The 7,495-nt window shown below is 41.5% G+C and overlaps 1 pseudogene; it reads left to right on the top strand.

Annotated features, from left to right (window-relative positions):
• Window positions 1-2,132: 2,132 nt before the first annotated feature.
• On the top strand, window positions 2,133-3,691 carry LOC112628388 (annotated as a pseudogene).
• The last annotated feature ends 3,804 nt before the right edge of the window (window positions 3,692-7,495 follow it).

The following is a 7,495-nucleotide window of genomic DNA, read 5'->3' as shown; positions in this document are numbered from 1 at the left end:
TCTAATAAAGACTGTTCAGAGACTGTTAGACACGTGTGTCAAATCATACTCCTAATGTAGAGAAAGGGCTGTACTGGAACAATAAAGTTACAACTGCTAATGTATATGTTTAATTTATGCTACAAATCTGATGAGCTCATTTATGAAGAAGGGGATTATATTAAAAAATAAATAACTCTGCTAGGGACAAAATCCTTGAGATTATAGATATGGAAGATCTGAATGGACATAATAAACATAATAAAAGGGCAGAAAGTTAGAGAAATGCAAGCTACTGGATGGCAGAAGAAAGAAAAAGAAATTGCCTCATAAAATAGGAGTGGTCAGAAATGTGTATATGTATATATTTTTAAATTATTATTATTATTATTTTTTGAGATAGAGTCTCACTCTGTCACCTGGTCTGGAGTGCAGTGGTACTATCTCAACTCACTGCAACCTTCGCTTCCCAAGTTCAAGAGATTCTCCCGCCTCAGCCTCCTGAGCAGCTGGGATTACAGGTATGTGCCACCATACCCAACTCATTTTTGTATTTTTAGTAAAGACATGGTTTCACCATGTTGACCAGGCTGGTCTCAAACTCCTGATCTCCAGTGATTCACCCGCCTTGCCCTCCCGAAGTGCTGGGATTACAGGCACGAGCCACTGTGCCTGGCCAGAAATGTCAAATACTTACTAAAGAATAGGAAAATAAGGAGTCAAACAGTTACTAGATTGGGCAATTAGTTATTCATGAGTGAATTTTGATTAATACATTTGGATGAATTCATTTTATGCAGCCCTTTTGCTTCAAACATATGGCAATTATAGACAAAATACACTTATTGCTAAAAAAAGAAGAAAAAATTGAATTTAGTAAAAGGCAAGATCAAAGGTTTGCAGAACAGAAATGAAATACAAATTCAGAGAACTGAACATATATAGGATGTCTCAAAAGATCAACGAAAATTAAGCAGTAAATGCTGCAAATTCAGAATAAAATAGGTATTGAGGTTTGACCATTCAAATTTATTCTAAATTTTTAGCTTTGTGAACTTTCTGTAATTAACATCTAATTTTATTTTTTATCAATAGGGAGTGCTAAAATAAATTTTTAGTTCTCTACTTTTGTTTTAATTAGAGTTGCTAAAGTACAGGAATTTCAGAGAAATTTGAATTTCATATAAATAATTACTTTTTTATTATAATCATGCCCCATGTAATATTTAGGACATGCTTACAGGGAAAAAATATTGTTTATGTGAAATTTAAATGTATTGGAACATCTTGTATTGCTACTTCCTAAATCTATCAACTGTTAATGAGGGGTCTTAAAGAACAATTTTTTTAAATTCAAAATTCATAAAACTAAATGATTGGAAAATAAATTTCAAATAATTATATATTTTTTAAAGAACTATACTATCTATGCTATTGAAGTGAATAAACTACTTAAACCTGTTTCAAGACATATGAGACATTTTATAGACACTTTAGTAAGTGGTGCTGTGGCAATTAACTGTATCCATAAAAAAATTAATTTACCATTTATATCATATAAATAATTTAATAAATTGTAAAGGTTAAACTGCAGAAAGTTAAACTTTAATCACTAGGAGTCCTTACAGAAAACTGTATCCATCTTGAGGTAGGGAAATATTTTCATCAAGTCACATCATAAAGAAAAAACAAAACTGGTCAATTTTTAGAGCATTAATATTAAGAATATTATATTAATTTTTAAAACACCATCATAAGAATAAATGGTCAAGCCACAAAAGGATATTTGCAACATATGCATTATATTTCAGCATATAAACTATGTAAACATCTCCACCATTTCCAGTGGTGAAAGAACAAACAAGTCAAAAGAACAATTGCCAAAAGTCATGAAGAAGCATTTCACAAGAAAGCAATTGCTGACAAAAATAATTCAGACTCTGCTGACGGTATAATTGGTATCATCATTTTAAATCAATTTAACAATATTTTTAAAAATAAATTATGTATCCTATTTGATCCAGCAATTTCATTTCTCTCTACGTATCTTCAAACAACTCCTTACCAGAAGTGTGTTTATTGTGGCATTGCTTTGTGATAGCAATAAAAACTAGTTACACAGACCAAGAAGCAACTTCTCTGCTCCTTCTGGAATGTCCGCCTGGTTCAGCCTGCCTGTCTCCACTCCTGCCTCCACCACGTCCATCAGGGTGACCCAGAAGTTCTACAAGGTGTCCACCTCTGGCCGCTCCTACACGAGTGGCCTGGTGCCCACATGAGCTCCTTGAGCTTCTCCCGAGTGGGCAGCAGCAGCTTCTGGGGTGGCCTGGGCCGAGGCTTAATACGGGGCCAGAGGTAGGGGAGGCATCACCGCCGTCACGGTCAACCAGAGCCTGCTGAGTCCCTTTAACGTGGAGGTGGACCCCAACATCCAGGACATCTGCACCCAGGAAAAGGAGCAGATCAAGACTCTCAACAACAGGTCAGGTTTGTCTCCTTCATCGACAGGGTACGGTTTCTGGAGCAGCAGAACAAGATGCTGGAAACCAAGTGGAGCCTGCTGCCGCAGCGGAAAACAGCTTGGAGCAACATGGACAACATATTAGAGAGCTACATCAACAATCTTAGGCGGCAGCTGGAGACTCTGGGCCAGGAGAAGCTGAAGCTGGAGGCGGAGCTTGGCAATACTCAAGGGCTGGTGAAGGACTTCAAGAACAAATATGAGGGATGAAATCAATAAACGTACAGAGACGGAGAATGTATTTGTCCTCATCAAGAAGGATGTAGATGAAGCTTACATGAACAAGGTGGAGCTGGAGTCTCGCCTGAAAGCGCTGACTCACGAGATCAAGTTCCTCAGGCAGCTGTATGAAGAGGAGATCCGGAAGCTGCAGTCCCAGATGTGGGACACTTCTGTGGTGCTGTCCACGGGCAACAGTCGATCCCTGAACATGGACCGCATCATCGCTGAGGTCAAGGCACAGTCCGACAAGATAGCCAAGCACAGCAGGGCAGGGGCTGAGAGCATGTACCAGATCCATTATGAGGGGCTGCAGACGCTGGCTGGGAAGCACCGGGATGACCTGAAGTGCATAAAGACTGAGAACTCCAAGATGAATTGGAATATCAGCCAGCTCCAGACTGAAACTGAGGGCCTCCAATGCCAGAGGGCTTCCCTGGAGGTCGCCATCACAGTTGCCGAGCAGCGCAGGGAGCTGGCTGTTAAAGATGCCAGGGCCAAGCTGTCCGAGCTGGTGGCTGCCCTACAGCGGGCTAAGCAGGACTTGCAGCAGCAGCTGCGCAAGTACCAGGAGCTGATGAACATCAAGCTGGCCCTGGACATCGAGAACGCCGTCTGTTGGAAGCTGCTGGAGGGCGAGGAGAGCTGGCTGGAGTCTGGGTTGCAGAACATGAGTATCCATTGGAAGACCACCATCGGCTATGGAGATGCCCTGATCTCAGCCTATGGGGACCTCACAACTCCCAGCCTCAGCTAAGCCTGGGCTCCAGCTCCTTCAGCCGCACCAGCTCCACTAGGGCCATGGTTGTGAAAATGGAGACCCGCGATGGTTAGCTGTCCCAGTCCTCTGATGTCCTGCCCCAAGTGAACAACCACAGCAGACCTTCCCAGCCTACCCTTCCTGTGGCTGCTCCAGAGCCCCTGAGGGAGGCCACAGTGCAGGGGAACACAGGCAACAGGAGACCCGCCTGAGGCTCAGCCCTAGCCCTCAGCCCACTGGCTAGGGAGTTTACTGCCTGGGGTAGTCCCCTTGCCCATGCCTCCAGCTACAAAACAATTCAATTGCTTATTTCCCCCCCCCCCCACCCAACATAAAACCTCAGCTAGCTGTGCCAAAAAACAAAACAAAACAAAACAAAATCAACTAATGACACAAACACTAAAATAGAAAAATATATTCTAGTACTACAGAAACAATATAGTGGTGAAAATGAATGTATGAGAAATATGTGAGCCATAATGTGCATTAGATTTTATACTTGCATGATGAACAAGGAAAAACAGATTGCAAACTGATTTGGAAAATATAATAGTATTTAGATAAAGTATATTTTATGGACACTTACATGATCAGTAATAATATAAAACACTCATAGAACGGAAGGTGGCATATTTAGGAGAATATTTATTATTTTGGGGAGATAAAGGGTGAATAAAGAAGATATTTACATTTATTGATTGCATTTAAAATATTAAACATTATAAAATGCTAATATTTAAGAGGTAGCTAAAAGTAGATGTTAATGCTGTAGAAGTGGAAGATAGTGTTCAAATTCTAGCTCTGCCACTTGCTAGCAGAGGAACAGCTAAAGGGGAACAGAAATAGTATATACCTCATAGGGTTGATTACACCCTTTATCAAAAGATTACATGAGTTAAAACTCTTAAAGTGCTTGGAATATAGCAAGACTATGTTGGTATTTGAGAAATAAGGTAAAATTAATAAAGAGTAGTATGTATTTATGTTGTTAATCAGATAATTCTTTACAGAAATATTTTAGGTGAGTAAGATAATGGTACTTTTAAAGCAGTGTTGTGGCCAAGAACAATCTAATAAACAAAAGAAAAGCAAGTGTACTTCTTTTCAAGAATCTTGGCTATATAAAGAAGAGATGGGTGGTAAACTAGGGTCTGGTGGCTGTAGGAGGACTCTTACTTCAATGCAGAGACAGAAGACCTAGGACAGGGGCAGAGTGAACAATTCTAGAGGTAAGGAAGGATTTAGAGACTAAGGCTTTTTCCGAAAATTTGGGAGTTGTTTTAATCCTGGGCCAAGTGAAAACCTCATTTGTGGCAAAAACTAGTGGCATTTCTCAGGCGAGAATGAAAAGAAAATTTATAAAGTTACTAATTCTGGAATATGAAGTTGACAGAATTTATATCTGAGGGCCTCTATTTCTCTGGGAAGTATGATGTGTGATTAAATTCTGAAGTTCTTGAGGACAGTTGTCAAAATTTGGTTTAAACATTGAAGGTGTAATAAATTACAGTCAACTTGATAATAATATTGTAATGCCTTAGGTTCTTGCCTAGCCCACGCCAAAGAATTGGTGTGGCGGCCAACCGCATCAAGTGATAGAGACACAGACCAAGAGGGAGAAAAAGTTGTAGGCTTTATTGAGCAGAGTGAAAGTACAAAGCTTCCACAGCATGGAAGGGGTCCTGAATGGGTAGCCAGAGTTAAATTACACGATTGCCTTTTAAACTCTTTAAGTCGGGAAATACATGCGGCGGGAAGATGTTACCAGAGTAAGGAACAAAGGCAGCAAATTATTTTGTGACATGTCTTAGATTTTGAGGAAAACCAGAATTGCAACTTAGGCTTTATCTACTTTATGACCTTGCAGCGGCATGGCAAAGGAGGCAGGATCTCACAGGACTTTACAAAGTATGTTTACAAGGAATTGGAATTGGGAGTATAGATAAGGTCCGCTGGTCACAGAACAAGGCGCAGTTAACATTCCTTTTAGTTTTGGGGAGGGGGGAAGGAGAGAGGGACAGAGGACACAGGGAAACTTACAGCAAAATTTTTGCTGTTTATAGCTTCCTTGGGGAAGAAAACACATGCACAAATCCTGGTGTTAGGAATATTTTAAGCATACATCTTCAGTATTATTCATCCAGGACCGAAGTCAGTCCTGATGCAGGAAGTGAGTGAGTTTCATGCTTTCCGAGCCCCTACTCGACCCGGGAAGCCCAACTGGCATCTCCTGTCAGTCCTCCTCTAAACAGGACACCCTAACTGCTGTTGGGAACTGGGCAGCAGTTGTTCTGGCTACTTCCTGCTGGTTAGGAGCAAAGAAGGGGCCCTGCAGTTGTGGTGTCCTCCAGAGGGAAATTTTTAGACCAGTCAAGGGACCAGCGGGTCGATCCAGGGGTCCTCGATAGAAGCCATGAGTTGAGCCTATTTGAAGTTCCATTTGTAAGACCATTTGTAACTTCATTGCCTCGATCCTGAAGGAAACAAATTTGACAAGGAGGTTAAAAATGCAAGGCCCAAAGGCGAGTAATACTAGGATGACTGTCACAGGGCCTAGAAAAGGGAGGAGCCAAGGTATCCATTGATTAAACATATTTTAGGGTCCTGAGTGTTCAAGCTCCTTTTTCCTACTTTCTGTCCGTTCTCTTATTTCTTTGACCTTTTCAGTAATGATTCTTGACTGGTTAACAAAATAGCAACATTCCTCTCCTAAGAAGAGGCAGGTTCCTCCTCTTTCAGCTGTTAATATATCTAGGACTCTTTGGTTTTGGAGGACTACCGCAGCAGCTAGAGAATTAAGCTGGTCACTAGGGAGTAGGCAACTTGTTCCATGTCATCATTTAATTCTTGCGATAATTTATAATAGAATTGGGTGGAGAAGGTTATACCTCCAATTCCAGTCCCAAGCCTGTCCGATATTTCGGCTCCTACAATAAAAGGGACAATAAGGGTTTGTGTGTGGTGGGATTGGGGTATAAGGAGACTTTGTAACTCTTGTTCAGTATACATGGACACGCGAGGTGCTAGAAAGGAGAGAAAGCATAGTTCTTTTGGAGTGGTGGTTACGCATCGACAGGCTGTGTTATCACAGATGAAAAAGATGCCTGAAGTTAGACAGGTGAAACCTGAGGTTACTGATATCCAGGACTGACATTGGAAGGTGTTCTAACTGAGAGCCATGCTGAAGTTTATGCATGTGAGATTTGAGGCCTGTGTGACTGGCAAATTGGTGACTATGGGATTGATTAATTTGGTGGTGTTTAGGACTGGGGTGGATAAGTTCCACTGTCTGGGGATAGGGGCTGGGACATATGGTTGAAAACGCAAAGGGAGACACATCCAACAGTTGGTTAGATTACTAGGAGAGGCCTCTTGTATTCCTGTAAGGGTAGTGTTAAACATGCTCCAGAGACGAGAATGAGAGTTAAGGGTTTCTTGTAGCCTGGAAAGATCTAATTTCTTATATGGACTGGGAGTACTGGAGAAGTGGACTAAGTTTTTATTCACTTGTTGGATATGCCCTTCTTTAGCCTCATCTTGGATGCCTCCTTTGTCAGTATCTATATGGGCATAATATGTCCAGCAAGGCTTGGCCCCCCGTTTCTCAGGGCAGTCAGCTCGGATCAGTTTACTTGGTGATATGTACCGCCATTGTGAGAGCAGAGAGAAGCAGTTTTACAACATTCTTTTCTTATGTAAGTATACGTGGCAAAAGATGTCGGTGCTCACAAGGGGCTACCTAACCCCCAAGAGTTTCTGAGAGAATGCCAGTTGACTCCTCCAGGGGAGGCACACTGACACAGGGGGTGCGTTTTAGTGGGAGAAAGGGACATAAGTATGAAGAGGATCGCAGAAAGCCTAAGAGGATTCATGACGTGTTGTAAGTGGAGCAGTCGTAGGAAGGAGGAGGGAAAAAGGAGTAAATTGCTGTTAGAAGAAAGGATGATAGAAGGAAGGTTGATGTGATTAAGATTTTTGTTCTGCCTGAAGCTACAGTATATAATCCTACTGTAAAG

The sequence above is a fragment of the Theropithecus gelada genome, chromosome 7b, assembly GCF_003255815.1.
Source record: "Theropithecus gelada isolate Dixy chromosome 7b, Tgel_1.0, whole genome shotgun sequence".
NCBI lineage: Eukaryota > Metazoa > Chordata > Mammalia > Primates > Cercopithecidae > Theropithecus > Theropithecus gelada.
Note: the sequence above shows the minus strand (reverse complement) of the source record. Positions and strands in the feature narration are given on the sequence as shown.